The sequence below is a fragment of the Sciurus carolinensis genome, chromosome X, assembly GCF_902686445.1.
Source record: "Sciurus carolinensis chromosome X, mSciCar1.2, whole genome shotgun sequence".
In the NCBI taxonomy this organism is placed as follows: Eukaryota; Metazoa; Chordata; class Mammalia; order Rodentia; family Sciuridae; genus Sciurus; species Sciurus carolinensis.
Genome location: NC_062232.1, coordinates 95,134,090 through 95,156,107, shown reverse-complemented (window position 1 = coordinate 95,156,107; position 22,018 = coordinate 95,134,090).

Genomic DNA, 22,018 nt, shown 5'->3' with positions numbered 1-22,018 from the left:
TTGAACTTTTATATTTAGGAATAGCATGAAGTAATTGCAGATCAATGATTCTGGAAATTTTGTGATGGCATTTAAAGGTCCTAGTAAACTTGGAATATAAATTAAGGCTGACTGGAAATGTAATTTAGTTGACAGCATTTCACTAAAAGATAATTTGGTTCTGTTACTGCCAACACACATTGTGTGATTCTGGAGACAAAACACACACACACACACACATACACACACACACACACACACACACACACACACACACGCCCACAAATATACCACAGATACCTCATCAGAAACAGTGTCAACCATGTTGGACTTACCAGTCCAGCTCTTTCACACAGATGGAAATAATACTGCAGAAAAATAAAATCTCTTATTAGAAAACTAGAGTTGCTTATTTTTTTTATTTTTAAAAATAATTTTTGGTACCAGGGATTGAATCCAGGGGCACTTAACCACTGAGCCAGCTACATCCCTAGCCAGTTTTATTTTTTTATTTTGAGACAGGGTCTCACTAAGTTGCTTAGGGCCTTGCTAAGTTGTTGGGCTGACCTTGAACTTATCCTCTTCCTGCTTTAGCCTCCTGAGCTGCTTGGATTATAGGTGTGCACCACCCTGCCTGGCCCCGAGTTGCTTGCTTTTTAATGTTTCAAAGTACTATACTTCTACTTGCTTATTTTTAACAAGAATACCAAGAATCCTTAAACCATATTGATTTTGTGACTGTATTAATTATTAATAAGATAGCTAAAGATAAACAGAAAACCTGGTGTTTGATTTCTGTTCTTTCTTCCCTAAAATTCTGTCTTGAGCCTCTGTGACCTCTTTGGATCACCATTTGGTGTTTTACTGTATACCAGTATTATGTTATCTGAACCAAGCTAGATGTTTCAAAAAAATAATGACAAACTCAAAGGGACAATCCCAGGATAGTTCTCTCCTCAAGACATTTCTTTTTACTTTCACCTATGTTAGTCATTAATGTAATTGTCCAAAATAGGATTTAAAAAAATTAAGACCCTCTAAATCCAGTTGGCAATATTTGCAATGAGAGTTCATCTTCAGATTAAATGCTGGAATCTAAATTTACATGATTTCACTTTTCCATATGAAGCCAACATTTCCTAATGAGATTGCTTTATCTGGCTAATCTAGTTTTCCCCTTATTGTTTCTCTACCTGGACATAAAACAAGATATTTCAGAATGTAAGACTCGACCTATTAACAATCACATAGGTAAATTTTTGAGAAGGTTCTCTTAATATAGCATACTTTTTAACGAAACAATATTCACATTTGAATTTTGATTTTCAATATATGTTTAAAACTGTATATAGGAATTTTCCTCAAATATTTGCTATCATATAAATGGGAAGCTTTAAAATTATAGACAGGGTACCATAATAAGATAATTATGACATATAACAATTTTGAAACATTGATTTGGATTTTCCTTGCGGTGGTATCAGATTCAGATTGTATCCTACATCTAGACAAATTAAAGTTTTAGACAATCTGATTTAGGTGTAGTTGTTCATTTTCATTAGAAGGGGAACTATAAGCATTCATTGATTCATTTGTGTGAAAGACCAAAAGCAAGCAATTTCATATAAATCATGACATTTGAATAAAACTCTTAGAAGTTTTAACATGTAAAATTCCCATGTTCTATGGGACCAATGTTACCTGTATCTGGGATATTAATGAAGTTTTCAGATCATGTTGATGATAAAATAAATTAAAAATTTAATTTCATTCTTTTGGTGTATCTGTATATTCCATAATAATGATTACTGTAATAATATGAACTATCCGATTTTCTAAACTGACTAACCAAAAAAAAAAAAAAAGAACTTTGGCTTGGTTTTCTAGTACCAAAGGAACAAAGCACAAGGACATATTAACCTCCCATAAATATCAGAACTATAAAATTTGCTCTTGTATGTACATAAGTTATGAGTGTGTGTGTGCATTTATTTGCACGTGTGTGTGTGTGTGTGTGTGCATGAGAGAGAGAGAGAGAGAGAGAGAGAGAGAGAGAGAGAGACTCTAAGACAGAGACAAAGAGAGAAAAGAAAGAGCAGAGCTGTTCTTTTTCTTTAACAGTGAGACATATATGAATATGCATATTTTGGGTATTTAATATAGCCAACTTTTCCACATATATTAAAAAAAAAAATAGAAAAAATCTATTCAGTTCCTAAGACCAATTTTCACCAGACCTTTGATTTCCTTTCTGACTTTTGGTAAGTACTGTAACCATTCTGTTCATAATCATCTATAAACTGGAAAATGAGATGTAAGGCCCTGACATTAAAAATAATCTTTAATAAGTATACCTTCGATGCAAGAAAGCAACTGTTTAAAAATAATAAATGATAACTTTGGCAGTATCCATGTCATTGTTTTCTTTTGCATATTTCCACAGCAAGGTCATCCGTAACTCAGATTCATTATTCTACAAAGTATACTTTAGACCACACAACTTATGCCAGCAAAATTTTTTCTCCTTTAAATTAATTTTACTTGTAGCACATGTTTTTATTTTGTGTGCCAGCTAGGAATACAGAGAAACATTTTGTTTTGCCACCACACAATCTTGCACACACTTAAGTCAAAATTAGTCTAATTGTTGTGATTCAATGTATTTTGATGCTGTTTTATCTAGCTTATTAAGCAAGAGAATTAGATAAGTGCCTTGCTAATAAGTTCCTAAAATCAGTAATCTGGTTTGAAAGCATTGTTTTATAGGAAAGCTGTTGTTGACATTAAATTCTGGTTTTTTGGAGTGAATGAACATTTTCTCATTATCCAAAATGGCATTTCCAATTGCAAGGTTGCATCTATTCTGTTACACTAAGTAAGGATCTTCCAAGAACTGTTGGTCCATGGAGCAGTCTCATGAGCACACTAGGCTTCTTTTCTTGTCCAGTTATAGTCTTTTATCAATGAAATTACTATCAACCCTATGCACAACATCAGTTTTTATGGAGATAAAACCCTCCAGTAAGAATGTCTGGGAGAAAGCTACTTCAATATCAAGTACTAGTCTTATGCTCCCATTATCAATCCAACCAAACAATGCCCAATTTTAAAAATCTGCAGTTGAGAACACCTGGGATTGTTGAATTTTCTGTACTGTTTGCCTAGCAGTACATGGTAGTGTTCTCTGCCAATTCATATAATTATTTATAAAAAATAATTGGCATTACCTTTCTCTTTCTTAGCCCAAAACTCTGTTAACTGCATTCCATCTGAATAATTTTGGCTCTCACACAGCCAGTCAACTTTGTTGCCTGCTTTTCCTATGAGTGGTACTGTTAATTGACATTTAAGCTTTCTATTTGCTTGAAATGAAGGACCAACCTGTTACTATTTCAAAACTCAGCATGTGTTTTGATACACAGGCTATCTGAAAGAAGAATTTGTGGTCTGCCAATGAATTGACACAAATCCTCAATTCAGTCTCCAAAAATGTTCAAAGCAGAGACAAGATGGAGTTCAATGGGTTAGCCTGAACTCTCCCTCCACTAATATCTATAGATTACTTTTTAATGCCTTCTGATTAATCATATTTAAAGCCTATCCAATTCAATCAATATGCCTTGAATTTTTGTAGTGAATGATATATGCATCTTTTTGAAAGAAGTAATTACACTTCTGGAAAATAATTTTCCATTATTCTTTCATTGCTAGAAATATTCAGTTATAATTAGTGACAATTACTCAAATGATTAAGCTATATTTGTAACTTTTTTGACAGCAATGCAAGTATAAAATATCTGTAAGTAGAATAACAGAAAAGTAGGAAACTAGGAATCAGAAGACTTAACTCGCCAACTACAAAATTTTGATATGTAAATTGACATCAGTGGGCTTCATTTCTCCCAATTGTCCAACTCAGAGAGTTTTCATTAACAAATACTATATTTTAACTTCTAAAAACATTTCACTGTGGATAGGCAAAAGGTTAGTTTATAGTCTACCATTTGTTCAGGACTATGATTCCAAAGATTTTACTGTGGGGAGCATTGTATTACACTAATTATGTAGAAAAATATAAATAAATATAAATGAATTGAAAAGCCAAGAACCACCTATTTGTCATTCGTCAGTTGAGGATAGAACTGCCTTATGACCTGATCTTATTTCTTCTCTCTTGCTCTTGTCTAATCTCTTTTTGTATTTTATCTTGTCTCCTTGGAACCTAAGTAGAATGGTTATATCAAGTCTTAATAATACATATGATTTACTGTTATAACTCTTTCAAGTTTAGGAAATTCATCAAGCTGCACAGGTAAATACAAATTCAGAAAATATGAGAATCATATAAAAGTGAATTATTCCCAACATGAGGTGGTTACCTCAATCAAAACTCAATTTCAACTTCTTATTTACTACTTTGATACAGGCTCATCTTGTGTACAGCATTTCAAATGATTATTTCCAACTGAGCAAGATGTTGTAATATACCATTAGAAGTTAAGGATCTCAGAGATCAGAATAAGTGAACAACAAGGTCAATGAAATGCCTATTATTTCAAACCATTACAGCCAAAACCAAAGAAATTGAAATTTAAGTGGAAAAGAGGAAGAAAATTCTTTAATCCTATATTTTCAGGAAATGAATTTACCAGGACTAACCATGTTTGGGGCTTAGCATATTAAAGCCATTCTAATAGACTGGAGTTTTCAATTAAGAGCAATGGAGATCCCAAAGATATAAATTCCACTTAGTGGAGCCAAAAATATTTTAAGCATCTATTGGGAAGTAATAATCCTCTTTTGCATGTTGCAATAACAAGATGCTTTTGCAGATTATTTGCTAAAATCTTAAAGGCATGAATTCAGATCGACTTTTAGACTCTGAAATGTGTTATGCTTAGGAAAATGATCACTTTTGTCACAATATTTTTTAAAGCTAAAAAACTAATTTAAAACCAATGCAGAGATATTCAAACACCCTTACACCTGCATAGGAAAACTTCGAATTTCATTAATGGGTTTTAATATATTATTGGTATTCAACCAAAAATTTTGGTAATCCCTCTTCAGACTTTGGGACAGTTTAATTAGTGACATCTTTATTTTTCCCTGTGGTGAAAAAGACAAAGTGAGATCTACCTTCAACAAATGTTCAAGTGCACAGTGAAGTACTGTTTACTATAGACACAATATTATGCAATAGGTTTCTAGAACATTTTCATCCCTCATTACTAGAACTCCATGCTCACTGAACAGCAATTTCTCATTTTCTCATGCTCTCAGTCTTTGTCAACCATCATTTCACTTTCTGTTTTTATATCTTTATATTTCTTTCTTTTTCTGTTTCTACAAGTTTTACTAAACTAGATATCCCATAAGAGTGAGATCATGCAGTATTTGTCCTGAGGCTGACTTATTTCACAGAGGCATAATGTTCTTAAGGTCCATTTAGATTGTAGCATGCAATAGGACTTCCTTTATAAAGGCTGAATAATATTCTGTTGTATTATGTACCATGTTTTCTTTCTCCATTTATCAGTAGATGGACTTTTAGGTTGTTCTCACATCCCATAAGGTTTTTTTTTATTATTATTATTTTATTTTTTAGTTGTAGGTGGACACAATATCTTTATTTTATATATTTATATGTGGTGCTGAGAATTGAACCTGGTGCTTCACACATGCTAGGCGAGTGCTCTACCACTGAGCCACAAGCCCAGCCCAATCCCATGAGTTTTGTTATATCATGTTTTCATTTTTTATTTCAGAGTTGGGGATGGAGCCCATGGCTTCATGCATGCTAAGTGTTTTTACCGCTGAGCTATTCCCCTGCCCCCCACCAGCCCCACAACATATCTTTTAAACTTTTTATTATTTTTTAATTTTTATTTTATGCTTTTGTTGTAGTAAGGATTTAACCTAGGAGTGTCTACCTCTGAGCTACATCCCATCCCCAGTCCTGCTTTTTTTTTTTTTTAATCTTTATTTTGAGGACAGCGTCTCAATATGTTGCCCAGGGTGGCCTCAAATTTGCAATCCTCTTGCTTCAGGCTCCTGATTTAATGGGATTACAGGCATGTGCCATCATGCCCAGTTTAAAAGTCATTGTTTAACTAATGATACTTATACATGTGTGGGATACAATGTGACAATGTGATGTTTTGGTATATGATATGTGTATACATTGTGGAGTGATTAAATCAGGCTAAGTAACATATCTATCACATCACTTGCTTATTAATTTCTTTCTGTTGTGAGAAACTTTTACAATTCACTCTTTCAGCAATTTTGAAATATACAATAATTATTAACTACACTAACCATACTGTGCGATAGAACATATTCCTAAAACATTTCCCTACTGTCTAATTGAAACGTACTGTTTGACCAATGTCTCCTCTTCCAGATGCCTCCCTGATCCTCTAAACTTTGGTAAAAACCATTCTACCTTCTGCTTATGAGTTCAATCTTTTAAATTCTACATATAAGCAAGATCATGTAATATTTGACTTTCTGTGCCTGGATTATTTAACTTAGTATAGTGTTCTCCAGTTTCATCCATATTGTCCCAAATGACAGGATTCCATTGTACATACACATTTCCTTTACCAAGTCTCAGGTGATGGACCACTGGGTTGATTCCATATATTGGTTATTGTGAATTAATGCTACAATGAACATGGTAGTGAAAATGTCTCTTCAACATACTTATTTCCCTTCCTTTGGATGCATAACCAGAAGTGGGTTTGTTGGATCATACGTTAATTCTGTTTTTAATTTTTTTTAGGGAACCTGCATACTGTTTTCCATAATGCCCATACTAATTTACATTCTCACCAACAGTGTACCAGGATTCCCTTTTCTCCACATGCTTGCCAGCACTTGGTATTTTTCTTTTCTTTTTTTTCATGATAGCCATTTGGTAGTCGTAAAGTGGTATCTCATTATGGTTTTGATTTGCATTTCCTGATGATTAGTGATACTGAACATTTTTTAAATTTATCTGTCAGCCACTCATATGTCTTCTTTTGAGAAATGTCTCTTTAGATCCTTTGCCCATTATTAATCAAATTATTTGATTTCTTGCTATCGAATTGAGTTCCTTATATTGTGTTGAATCCCTTATTAGAAGTACGATATGCAAATATTTTCTTCCGATCCATAGGCTATCTCTACTCTCTTTTGTTTTCTTTACTATGCAGAAATTTGTAGTTTCCTTTTTTTGCTTATGTTGTCTATGCCTTTTACATGATGTGCAATAACTCATCATGCATACCTATGTCATGGAGGTTTCTCCTAGTAATTTTATAGTTTCAGGTCTTATATTTAAGTCTTTAATCCATTTGCACTTGATTTTCTTATGTGGTGTGAATTAAAAATCCATATTCATTCTTCTTCATATGGATATCCAGTTTCCCCAATGCCATTTATTGTAGAAATTGTTCTGTGTTCTTAGCACCTTTGTTGAAAAACACTTGACTGTAAATGTTTGAGTTTCTCTATCAATTTTCTATCGTGTTCCATTGGGCAAGGAGTCTTTTTATATGAGAAGACCATGCTATTTTCATTACTATACCTTTGTATTTTATTTTAAAATCAGGTATTGTGATACCTCTAACTTTCTCCTTTTGCTCAAGATTCTTTGGGCTATTTCTGGTATTTTGTGCTTCCACAAGAATTTTTGCACTGTTTTTCCTATTTCTGTTAAAAATATCATTGAAATTTTGATATAGGGATGGCATCAAATATGTAGATTGATTTGGGTAGAGTGGACATTTTATCATATTAATGTTTCCAATCCATGAACCCAGAATATCTGTTTATTTGTTTCATCTTTTGTGTCTTTCATCATTATTTTATATTTCTCCGTATAGAGATCTTATACCTCTTTGGTTAAATTTACTCCAAAATATTTTTTTCTTGCTATTGTAAATGAGATTGTTTTCTTAGTTTATTTTTTAGATAGCTCATTGTTCATATGGTATGTTGATTTTGAATTCTGCAACTTTACAGAATATTTTTTGAAGATCAGTTCCAAGAGGTTTTGGGTCTAATCTTTAAATTGTTTTTTCCTGTATTGGAGATGGAACCTAGGACCTCACAAATTCTAGGCAAGTGCTCTACTGCTGAGGTTCATCTCCAGCCTGAAGACTTTCTATAGATAGGATCATGTCATCACCAAATAAAGACAGCTTAAATTCTTTCTTTTGGATGTGGGTGCCTTTATTTCTTCCTCTTTCCTAACTGCCTAATAGGACTTCCAGTATTGTGTAGAATTGAAGTGGCAAGTGTAAGCATTCCTGTTTTATTGATTTCTAGTTTCTTACCATTTTAGTTGGAAAAAAATACTTGATATGAGGGCTAAGGTTGTAGCTCGGTGGTTGAATGCTTGCCTAGCATGCACAAGCCTTCATGTTAGATAGCCAGCAAAAAAATCCCAGACCAAACCAAAACAAACAAACAAAACTTGATATGATTTCTTTTTTTCTAGTTTTTATTTTTTGTTTATAGACATACATGACAGTAGAGTGTATTCCGACATATTATACATACATAGAATGTAACTTATTCTAATTAAGATCCCATTCTTGTGGTTGTACATAATATGGAGTTTCCACTGCTGATGTATTCATATATGAACACATGACAATTATGTCCAATTCACTCTTCTGTCTTTCTTATTCCCACTCCCCCTCTCTTACCTTCATTCCCCTTTGTCTAATCCATTGAATTTCTATTCTTTCCCTCCCTCCCTTGTTGTATGTTAACATCTGCATATCAGAGAGAACATTCAACCTTTAATTTTTTTTGGGATTAGCTTATTTCACTTAGTGTGATAATCTCCAGATTCATCCATTTACCAGCAAAAAGTCATAAAGTTATTCTTTTTTATAGATGAGTAATATTCCATTATGTACATATACCACATTTTCTTTATCCATTCATCTGTTGAAGGGCACCTAGGTTGGTTCCACAGCTTATCTATTGTGAATTGAGCTGCTATAAATATTGATGTGACTGCATCACTATAGTATGCTGATATTAAATCTTTTGGGTATAGACTGCAGAGTGGGATAGCTGGATCAAATGGTGGTTTCATTCCAAGTTTTCTGAGGAATTTTCATACTGCTTTTCAGAGTGGTTGCACCAATTGCTGTCCCACCAGTAATGAATGAGTGTACTTTTTCCCCCATATCCTCACTAACGTTTATTGTTATCCTTGATCACTGCCATTCTGACTGGAGTGAGAAGGAATCTCATGTAGTTTTAATTTGCATTTCTATAATTGCTGGAAGTTGAACTTTTTTTCATATATTTGTTGACTGATTATATTTCTTCTGTGAAGTCCATTTATTGATTGAGTCATTTGGGGTTTTTTTGGTGTTAAGTTTTGTGTTCTTTATATATCCTGGAGATTAATGCTCTGAGGTGCAGGTGACAAAGACTTTCTCCCAATCCGTAGGCTCTCCACATTCTTGTTTGTTTCCTTTGCTGTGAAGAAACTTTTTAGTTTAATACCATTCCATTTATTGATTCTTTTGATGTTACTTCTTGCACTTCAGGGTCTTGTTAAGGAAGTCAGTCCCTAAGCTGACATAGTGAAGATTTGGGAGGTCACTTTCTTGTAGCAGTATTAGGGAATGAACCCCACTTTATCATGGCACACTATATATTTAATATGTTTATGTATGTGGTTTGCCAATATTTTGTTAAGAATTTTTGCATCTATGTTTATCAGGGAATTTGGTTTGAAGTTTTCTTTCCTTGATGTGTCTTTGTCTGGTTTTGGTATCAGGGTGATACTAGCTTCATAGAATGAGTTTAGAAGGGTTCCCTCCTTTTCCATTTCATGGAATAATTTGAGGAGGATTGGTGTTAGTTCTTCTTTGAAGGACGGGTAGAACTTGGCTGAGAATAAATCTGGTCCTGGGTCTTTTCTTTGGTGGTAGGATTTTTATGGCATCTTTAATTTCATTGCTTGATGGTGATATTTGAATTTTCTATATCCTCCTGTTTCAATTTGGGTAGATCATATGCCTCTAGAAATTTGCTGATGTCTTCAAGATATTCTATTTTCTTGGAATATAAATTTCAAATTAATTTCTAGAGTCGCGGAGCGAGCTGGTGGCTGAGTCAGGCCGCCTGCATCCTTGAGGTAAGTGGCGGGCAGATAACCAGCCCGCCCAGCCAGCAGGCCAAGGACAGACATCATAACTGAGCAACACCACTTGACCCCTGCACCTAGGTTGCTGCCATCACTGGTTGGTCACAGTCGCGGAGCAGGCTGGCGGGCAAGTCAAGCTGCTTGCATCTCAGAGGTAGCAGGCGGGCACCCAACCCACCTGCCTTACAGAGTTGGGCAGCAGGTAGCCAACCCACCAAACCACTAGGCCAAAGACAGACGCCATCACAGAACAATCCCGCCCGAACACCATGCCCAGGTTTTTCGCCATCACGGAGTTAGCCAGAGCTACTTTATAGGCTGGTGCAGGCATTTTGAATTACTTCTGAGGGTGTGGCCATCATCATTGGAAGGGCAACTCCCTTCCTGAGGCACCTACAGGAGGATAGAGGACCTTTGACAAGACCCAGGAGCCAAGAAGAGGAGGTATTGAGAGACTCGGGACCAACGCAGAGTCACCAGGGAATATACCCCACCTGAAGGCCACCACCCCTAGAAGGCCAGCTTCCTAGTGGAGCACCGCATTATCAAGTTTCTCCAAGACTTCAGGCTACTGAAGGCTAAGAGGTGAGTTATTGGAAATCTACAGGGACAATATTAGTCAATAGAGGAAATCTGCAATATCTCAGAGTTTCACTAGTAGAGGGGTAGATACCTAAACAATATGAGAAAACAAGGGAAGAAAATGTCCCAAACAAACCTAGATGGTATAGCAATAAAATCCAATGACAGCACGGCAGAAGAAATGTCAGAAAGGGAGTTCAGAATCTACATAATCAAAATGATCAGGGAAGCAAACGATGAGATGAGAGAGCAAATGCAAGCATTGAATGATTGCACCAATCGACAGTTAAAAGAGCAAATACAGGAAGTAAAAGATCATTTCAATAAAGAGTTAGAGATATTGAAAAAAGTCAAACAGAAATCCTTGAAATGAAGGAAACAATAAACCAAATTAAAAACTCCATAGAAAGCATAACCAATAGGATAGAACACCTAGAAGACAGAACCTCAGATATTTAAGACAAAATATTTAATCTTGAAAACAAAGTTGAACAAACAGAGAAGATGGTAAGAAATCATGAACAGAATCTACAAGAACTATGGGATATCATGAAAAGGCCAAATTTAAGAATTATTGGGATTGAGGAAGGCTTAGAGAAACAAACCAAAGGAATGAACAATCTATTCAATGAAATAATATCAGAAAATTTCCCAAATCTGAAGAATGAAATGGAAATCAAGTTCAAGAGGCTTATAGGACTCCAAATACACAAAATTACAACAGAGCCACACCAAGGCACATTATAATGAAAATACCGAACATACAAAATAAAGACAGAATTTTAAAGGCTGTGAGAGAAAAGAACCAAATTACATTCAGGGGGAAACCAATACGGATATCAGCAGATTTTTCAATCCAGACCCTAAAAGCTAGAAGGGCCTGGAACAACATTTTTCAAGCCCTGAAAGAAAATGGATGCCAACCAAGAATCTTATACTCAGCAAAATTTACCTTCAGATTTGATGATGAAATAAAATCCTTCCATGATAAACAAAAGCTAAAAGAATTTACAAAAAGAAAGCCAGCATTACAGAACATTCTCAGCAAAATATTCCATGAGGAAGAGATGAAAAACAAAGAAGCAATCAGCAAAGGGAGGAATTACCCTAAAGGAACAACCAAATAAAGGAGAAATCAAGTCATGTCAAAAAAAAAAAAAATGAGCGAAATGACCGGGAATACAAATCATATCTCAATAATAACCCTGAATGTTAATGACCTGAACTCATCAATCAGAAGACATAGACTGGAAGATTGGATTAAGAACAAAGATCCAACAATATGTTGCCTGCAAGAGACTCACCTCATAGAAAGAGACACCCATAGACTAAAGGTGAAAGGATCGGGAAAAACATACCATGCACATGGACTCAGCAAAAAAGCTGAGTATCCATCCTCATTTCAGATAATGTGGACTTCAAGCCAAAGTTAGTCAGAAGGGACAAAGAAGGACATTTCATACTGCTTAAGGGAAGCATAAATCAGCAAGACATAACAATCATAAATATCTATGCCCCAAAAAGTGACTCATCCATATATGTCAAACAAATCCTTCTCAATGCCAGAAATTAGACCACAACACAATAATACTTGGTGATTTTAACACACCTCTCTCACCACTGGACAGATCCTCCAAACAAAAATTGAACAAAGAAACCATAGATCTCAAAAACACAATCAATAATTTAGACTTAATGAACATTTATAGAATATACCATCCAATAAAGAGCGAATACACTTTCTTCTCAGCAGCACATGGATCCTTCTCTAAAATAGACCATATATTATGCCACAAAGCTACTGTTAGCAAATACAAGAAGATAGAGATAAATCTTGTATTTTATTAGATCATAATGGATTGAAATTAGAAATAAATGACAGAGTGAAAAACAGAAACTACTCCAACACCTGGAGATTAAACAATATGCTATTATATGATGAATGGATAACAGAAGATATCAGGAAGGAAATTAAAAAATTCTTAGGTAAATGAGAACAAAGAAACAACATATCAAAATCTCCAGGACACTATGAAAGCAGTACTTAGAGGAAAATTTATTTCATGGAGCGCATTCAATAAAAGAAAAAAAAATCAACAAATAAATGACCTAACACTACAGCTCAAAGCAACACCAAAAAGTAGTAGAAGACAGGAAATATTTAAAATCAGAGCTGAAATCAATGAAACTGAAACAAAAGAAACAATAGAAAAAATTGACAAAATAAATAGTTGGTTCTTTGAAAAAAATAAACAAAATTGATAAACCCTTAGCCACACTAACAAAGAGAAGAAGAGAGAAAACCCAAATTACTAAAATTCAAAATGAACAAGGAAATATCACAACAGACACAATCGAAATACAAAACATAATTAGAAGCTATTTTGAAAATCTATACTCCAACAAAATAGAAAATCTCGAACACATGAACAGGTTTCTAGAGACATATGAATTACCTAAACTGAACCAGGAGGACATATACAATTTAAAAAGATCAGTTTCAAGTAATGAAATAGAAGAAGTCATCAAAAGCCTACCAACGAAGAAAAGTCCGGGACCAGATGGGTTCTCAGCTGAGTTCTACAAAACCTTTAAAGAAGAGCTCATTCCAATACTTCTCAAATTATTTCATGAAATAGGAGGGAACTCTCCCAAACTCATTCTATGAAGCCAATATCACCCTGATACCTAAACCAGACAGAGACACATCGAGGAAAGAAAATTTCAGACCAATATCCTTAATGAATATTGATGCAAAAATTCTCAACAAAATCTTAGCAAATAGCATACAAAAATATATGAAAAAGATAGTGCACCACAATCGAGTGGATTTTATCCCAGAGATGCAAGGTTGGTTCAACATCCAGAAATCAATAAATGTAATTCACCATATCAATAGATTTAAAGTCAAGAATCACATGATTATTTTGATAGGTGCAGAAAAAGCATTTGATAAAATACAGCACCCCTTCATGCTCAAAACACTGGAAAAAATAGGGATAATGGGAACATTCCTTAACATTGTAGAGGCCATCTATGCTAAGCCCATGGACAATATCATTCTAAATGGTGAAAAACTGAAAGCATTCCCCCTAAAAACTGGAACAAGGCAGGGATGCCCTCTTTCACCACTTCTATTCAACATTTTTCTTGAAACTCTAGCCAGAGCAATTAGACAGACCAAGAAAATTAAAGGGATACAAATAGGAAAAGAAGAACTCAAACTATCCCTATTTGCTGATGACATGATTATATATTTAGAATAACCAGAAAATTCCACCAGAAAACTTTTAGAACTCATAAGTGAATTCAGTAAGTAGCAGGATATAAGATTAATACTCATAAATCCAATGCATTTTTATACATAAGTGATGAATCTTCAGAAAGAGAAGTCAGGAAAACTACCCCATTCACAATAGCTTCCAAAAATATAGAATACTTGGGAATCAAACTAACAAAAGAAGTAAAAGATCTCTACAATGAGAACTACACAACAGTAAAGAAAGAAATTAAAGAAAACCTTAGAAGATGGAAAGATCTTCCATGTTCGTGGAGAGGCAGAATTAATATTGTCAAAATGGCCATACTACCATTTGTATACAGATTCAAAGCAATTCCAATTAAAATCCCAATGATGTACCTTACAGAAACAGAGCAAGCAAGTATGAAATTCATCTGGAAGAATAAAAAACCCAGAATAGCTAAAGGAATCCTTAGCAGGAACAGTGAAGCAGGGGGTATCGCAATACCAGAACTTCAACTATACTACAAAGCAATAGTAACAAAAATGGCATGGTACTGGCACCAAAATAGACAGGTAGATTAATGGTACAGAATAGAGGACATGGACACAAACCCAAGTAAATACAATTTTATCATACTAGACAAAGGTGCCAAAAATATGCAATGGAGAAAAGATAGCCTCTTCAACAAATGGTGCTGGGAAAACTGGAAATCCATATGCAACAGAATGAAACTAAACCCATATCTCTAACCTGCACAAAACTCAAAATGGATCAAGGACCTTGGAATCAGACCAGAGACCCTCCATCTTATAGAAGATAAAGTAGGTCCAAATCTTCATCATGTTGACTTAGGATCAGACTTCCTTAACAGGACTCCCATAGCACAAGAAATAAAAGCAAAAATCAATAACTGGGATAGATTCAAACTAAATAGCTTTCTCTCAGCAAAGGAAACTATCAGCAATGCAAAGAGAGAGCCTACAGAGTGGGAGAAAATCTTTGCCACTCATACTTCAGATAAAGCACTAATTTCCAGAACATATAAAGAACTCAAAAAACTCTACACCAAGAATACAAACAACCCAATCAACAAATGGGCTAAGGAAATGAATAGACACTTCACAGAAGAAGATCTACAAGCAATCAACAGATATATGAAAAAATGTTCAACACCTCTAGTAATAAGAGAAATGCAAATCAAAACCACCTAAGATTCCATCTCACCCCAATTAGAATGGCGATTATCAAGAATACAAGCAAAAATAAGTGTTGGGGAGGATGTGGGGAAAAAGGTACACTCATACATTGCTGGTGGGGCTGCAAATTAGTGCAGCCACTCTGGAAAGCAGTGTGGAGATTCCTTAGAAAACTTGGAATGGAACCACCGTTTGACCCAGCTATCCCACTCCTCGGCCTATACCCAAAGGACTTAAAATCAGCGTACTACAGAGATACAGCCACATCAATGTTCATAGCTGCTCAATTCACAATAGCCAGATTGTGGAACCAACCTAGATGCCCCTCAATTGATGAATGGATAAGAAACTGTGGTATATATATACCATGGAATATTACTCAGCCATAAATAATAATAAAATTATGGCATTTGTAGGCAAATGGATGCAGTTGGAGAATATCATGCTAAGGGAGATAAGCTAATCTCAAAAAACCAAAGGACAAATGATCTCACTGATAAGCGGATGATGACACATATATGGGGTGGGAAGAGGGCAGGAATGGAGGAAGGAGGGATTCTATAGAGGGATAAGAGGGGTGACAGGGTTGTGGGGGGGAGAAAAAAAAACAGAATGAATAAAAAACTATTACCCTATGTAAATGTTTGATTACACAAATGGTATGCCTGTACCTCATGTGCAGAGAAACAAGATGTATCCCATTTGTTTACAATAAAAATGAATTAAAAAATAATTTCTGATTATTATCTGTATTTCAGTAGTGTCCACGGTGTTATTTCCTTTTCATCATGAATTTTGGTAGTTTTTTTTCCCTCCTTCTCTTGGTAAGTGTGTCTAATGGTTTATTAATTTTATTTATTTTTTCAAAGAACCAACTTTTCTGTTGATTTTGTTGAATTGTCTTTTTGTTTCAGTTTCATTGATTTTGGCTGTGATTTTAATTATTTCCTGTCTTCTGCTTTTGATGTTGATTTGCTCTTCTTTTTCTAGGACTTTGAGATGTAATGTTAGATTTTTTATTTGGCGACTTTCTAACCTTTTAATGAATGAACTCAAGACCACTGACCTTTCCTGTTAGAACCGCCTTCATAGTATCTCAGAGATTTTGATACATTGTATCACTATTCTTATTTACCTCTAAGTATTTTTTTTTATTTCATCCCTGATTTGTACTGCTCTCACTTGGTCATTCAATAGTGCATTATTTAGTCTCCAGGTGTTAGAGTTGTTTCTATTTTTTATTTTATCATTGATTTCTAATTTCATTCCATTATGATCTAATAGAATGCAAGGTATTATCTCTATTGTTTTTGTATTTGCTAAGAGTTGCTTTGTGCCCTAAGGTGTGGTCTATTTTAGAGAAGGATCCATTTGCTGCTGAGAAGAATATGTATTTAGTCATCAATGGGTGAAATATTCTATATATATTTGTGAAGTCTAAATTATTAACTGTATTTTTTAGTTCTATGGCTTCTTTATTTGTTTGGGGGATCTGTCCAGTGGTGAGAGAGGTGTGTTAAGGTCACCCAGTATTATTGTGTTGTGGTCTATTTGCTTCTTAAAATAGAGAAAGGTTTGTTTGATGTATGTAGATGCTCCATTGTAAGGGGCAAAAATATTTACAATTGTTATGTCTTGGTGATGTATAATTCCTTTACACAGTATGAAATGTCCTTTGTCCCTTCTGATTAACTTTGGCTTGAAGTCCACTTTTTCTGATATGAGGATAGAAACCCTTGCTTGTTTATGAGATCTTTGTGAATGATGTGTTTTTTCCCATCCTTTTTACCTTCAGTCTGTGAATATCTTCTTCTAAAAGGTGAATCTATTGGAGACAGCATATTGTGGGGTCTTGTTTTTTAATCCAGTCTGCCAACCTGTGTCTTGATTGATGAGTTTAGGCCATTAATATTCACTATTTTTATTGAGATATGATCATTATTCCGTTATTCTTATTCATTTCTGATTTTTTTTTTTTTTTTTGGATGCTGGAGATCGAACCCAGGGCCTTGTGATTACAAGGCAAGCACTCCACCGACTGAGCTATCTCCCCAGCACCATTTCTGATTTTTAATTTGAATTAGTTTCTCCTTTGATTGACTATTCTTATAGAGTAGTACCTCCCTTTGCTGGTTTTCAGTTTTATTTTTTATTTCTTCTTCATGAAATACCTTATTGAGTAAGTTTTGTAGTGCAGACTTTCTAGTTGTGAATTCCTTTTTTTCCCCCTTTTTTTTTTGGTGCTGGAGATTGAACCCAGGGCCTTGTGCATGCAAGGCAAGCACCCTACCAACTGAGCTATATCTGCAGCCCCTCTAGTTGTGAATTCTTTTAACTTTTGTGTATTGTGGAAGGTTTTATTTCATCTTCAATTCTGAAGCTTAATTTTGCTGGTTATAGTATTCTTGTTTGACATCCATTTTCTTTCAGAAGTTGATATATATTATTCCAAGACCTCCTAGCTTTTAGGGTCTGAATTGAGAAATCAGCTGAGATCTGAATTGGTTTTCCTCAAAATGTGAGCTTTTATTTTTTTCTCTAGCAGCATTTGGAATTCTATTTTTATTTTGTATGTTGGGCATTTTGCTAATAATATGCCATCATGTGTATCTGTTATAATTTTGTATATTTGAGCTCCTGTAGGCCTCCTGTATTTGATTTCCATTTTATTCTTAAGATTTGGGAAATTTTCTGACATTATTTCATTGAAAAGATCGTGCATTCCTTTGGTTTGTATTTCCAAGGCTTCTTCTATCCTGATAAATCTTATATTTGGTCTTTTCATGTTATCCCATATTTCCTGGAAGTTCTGTTCAAGGTCTCTTAACATCTTTTTTCCATGGTCAACTTTATTTTCAAGATTATATATTTTGTCTTCCTTGCCTGAAACTCTGTCTTCCAAGTGGTCTAGTCTGCTCGTGATGTTTTTCATTGAATTTTTAATTTTATTTTTAATTTGGTTTACTGATTCCTTTATTTTGAAGATTTCTGCTTGATTTTTTTTCAGAATCTCTGTCTCTTTATTGAAGTGATCTTTCACTTCCTGCATTTTCTCTCGGATTTCACTCCTTATATCATCCTTTTCCGTGGAGATCAGTTTAACTATGAACATTTTAAACTTCTTCTCTAACATTTCTTCCACTGTGGTGTCAATGGATTCTGTTGTTGAAGTATTTTGGTTTGTTTGGGGTGATTTGTTCCCCTGCTTTTTCATGTTGTTTGTGTTACCCATTGAACAGTATGACTCTGAGGGAGTAGAGTTTCTACCCTGGGGACTTACAGTGTCCCTGAAGGTTTCCAGTACCTCACAGTTTAGGGGGACATGAGTAATAACAAGCACCAATGCAAACAATATACAGTCTTAAACAAAATAGTTCCTGCCATGACATCTACAATGTCAATTGTCATAATAAACATATGATATGATCTGTTATTGCCAACAGTAAAAACAGTGTTTGCAAAAGGATTTACAATTTTGAATGGTGAACAGGAAGAGAACAGAAGTGATATAGGATGTGATGATTATGTGGGAGGAAGAAAGAAAATAGAAGTAAAATATTAAAGGAAGAGTGAAAGAGAGAACAACAGAGATTGGTTCTTAGCAGAAGAAAAGAGAGAAGGAGAAGGGAAACAGATAAGTGAGAGAAAAAAATTTGAAATAAAAATTTAAAAATGTGTAAATAAAAAATGCAAGAATTAAACTGAAATATACTTATCAAACATCCTAGTCCTTAAAGTACTGATCCATGAAAAATAACTGAAAAATAACTCCCTTCAAAAAATGCTAGAAATGAGAAAAAAGAAACAAATATGAATATATATGTGTGTGTGTGTGTGTGTGTGTCCATGAACCATTCACATCACAAGTGAACAGAGAAAAGATTAAAGAAATAAAATTAAAAGACAAAAAAGATCTCGATGAAAAGTTAAAGAATTGTTTCTGGAGTTCAAAGCCAGTCTCAACAACCTAGTGAGGCACTAAGCAACTCAGTGAGAACCTGTCTCTAATAAAATATAAAAATGGACTGGAGATGTGGCTCAGTGGTTACACACCTGCAGGTTCAATCCCCAGTATACCCCAAAAATGTTCTGTTGTCAGTCAAAAGATTCTCAGTTTCCCTTCTCAGCAGTGTTAGGTGGAGTTCCCAGAGGTGGGCTTTACACTTAGGTAGGCTCCAGGTTCATTGAATGGAGATTGGTCTGAAGATTTTAAATCAGTGCAACTCCTGGACCCAGCAGTTGCCCTTCCAAGATGAGAGGCTGTACCTCAGGAATCTCCCCTGCGTTCTGTGGTGGAGGAAACAATCCTTAGTCCCTTCTGTCACCCACTTACCCCATGTTTCTTGATTTCTCAGGTTCAGCCTCCAATCTCAATCACTCCCACCCCAGCCCTTTCGAATTCTAGGCTGGGCGAGTCTCTTCCAACCAGTCCTGCAAGCATTCAGATTGAAGGGGAGTGAGGAAATAGGGACCATGACCAGGATTCCTCTGTGTAAACCCCTCTCCATATTTGATTTTCTCCTGGTCACTTAGGTACACCTTGTCTTGCTGTGTGGGTTTGCCAGGCCTGCATTTAGGGTTAAGCTCAGGTTGCCAGGAATAAGTTACCCCAGCTGTTGACCCTGTGCCAAAGCTGCAGAATGGTTCCTTTCTCTATCCTTCTCAGGCAGCCAGGAGAGTTGTAGCTTTTGTTGTCCCCCTACTTCTGCCCATACACAAGGGCATTGTGCAGCAAACTTGTCAGGTTAATTGAGCTGTGTCTTTGATCTCTGATCTCTCCCTAGGCAGACATACCTCAGGCCTCCTAAAAATGCAGATTCCTTTAATTTTCTTATCCCTCTACTTTGTTCATAGAGGAGAGGGAGGACTGCTCCAGCAGGTGCCACTTGTGTCATTGGTGGTGGCAGTACTGGAATTTCTTCCTTATTTTATTATATCCAACTCCCTGAGTTACTGATCTGCTTTAAGTGTCCAGAATTAATTGCCATTAAAATTCCTTTCTTTTTCACCCACCTTGCTGAGAAGCTGCATAATTGCTTTCTTGGTTTCATACCACAAGGCAACCAGGAAAGTGACCTCCTCTAATCTGCCATCTTGGAAAAACACCTTGATATAATTTAAATCTTAAATTTGTTAAGACTTGTTCTTTTGTCTCACATATGATTTCTTCTAGGGAATATTCTATGTGTACCTGAGAAGAATGTATATTCCCTCACTGTTGGATAGAAGATTCTATAGGTTCTATTTGGTCTAAAACTTTAAAACTAATGTTTCTTTGTTGGTTTTATGCCAAGATGATCTGCCTGTTGCTGAAAATGGAGTAGTGAAGTCCCATACTATTATTGTATTGCCATATATCTCTCCCTTTAGATTTGTGTGTGCGTGTGTGTGTGTGTGTGTGTGTGTGCCACACACATACAAGTGGGAACTAAACCCAGTTCCTTGCACATGTTAAGTATGCATTTTACACTCCAGCCCTATCTGTTAGCCCCTCAGGTCTTTTAATATTTGCATTGTATATTTAGGGTCTCTAATATTGGATACTAAGATAAAGATATTTATAATTGTTTTATCTTTTTAATTAATTTTTAAAATTTGTTCCAATTAGTTGTACATGACAGTAGAATGCATGTACACATTTTGATAAATCATACATAAATGAAGTATAATTTCTCATTTTTCTGATTGTACATATTGTAGGATCACATTGGTCATGCAGTCACATATGTACATGAGGTAATAATGTCTGTTTCACCCTACTTATCCTTTCTACCCCCATACCCCTTCCCCTCCTTTCACTCCCCTCGACTCCCCTCCAATCTAAGTAACTCTATTCTTCCCTAGCACCCCCCCCTTATTGTGAATTAGCATCCACTAATCAGAAAAAACATTCAATCTTTGGTTTTTTGGATTTGGCTTATTTCATTTAGCATGATATTCTCCAACTCCATCCATTTACCAGCAAATGCCATAATTTTATTCTTCTTTAAAGTTGAGTAATATTCCATGGTGTGTGTGTGTGTGTGTGTGTGTGTGTGTGTGTGTGTATGTATATGTATGTGTATATATATATGTATATATATCACATTTTCTTTATCCATTCGTCTGTTGAAGGGCATCTAGGTTGGTTCCATAGTTTAGCTATTGTGAGTTGAGCTGCTATAAACATTGATGTGGATGCATCACTGTAGTATGCTGATATTAAGTCCTTTGTGTATAAACGGAGGAGTGGGGCAGCTGGGTCAAATGGTGGATCCATTCCAAGTTCTCTAAGGAATCTCCATACTGAATGGTTGCACCAATTTTCAATCCCACCATCAATGTATAAGTGTACCTTTTCCCCCACATCCTTGCCAACATTTATTGTTGCTTATATTCTTGATAATTGTCATTCTGATTGAAATCTTAGAGTAGTTTCAATTTGCATTTCTCTAATTATTACAGGTGTTGAATATTTTTTCATATATTTGTTGATTGATTGTATATCTTCTGTGAAGTGTCTGCTCAGTTCCTTAGCCCATTTATTGATTGGGTTATTTGGGTTTTTATTTTTTTTTTATTTTATTTTTTTTTTTGGTGTTAAGGTTTTTGAGTTCCTTATTTATCTTAGAGATTAATGCTTTATCTGAGATGCACGTGGTATTTTCTTCCAGTCTGTAGGCTCTCTCTTCACATTATTGACTGTTTCTTTTGCTGAGAAGAAGCTTTTTAGTTTGAATCCATCCAATTTATTGATTCTTGATTTAACTTCTTGTGCTTTAGGGATTTTGTTAAGGAAATCAGATCCTAGGCTGACATGGTGAATTGTTATATCCTCTTAATTGACTCATTTATCAATGACTTGACTTACT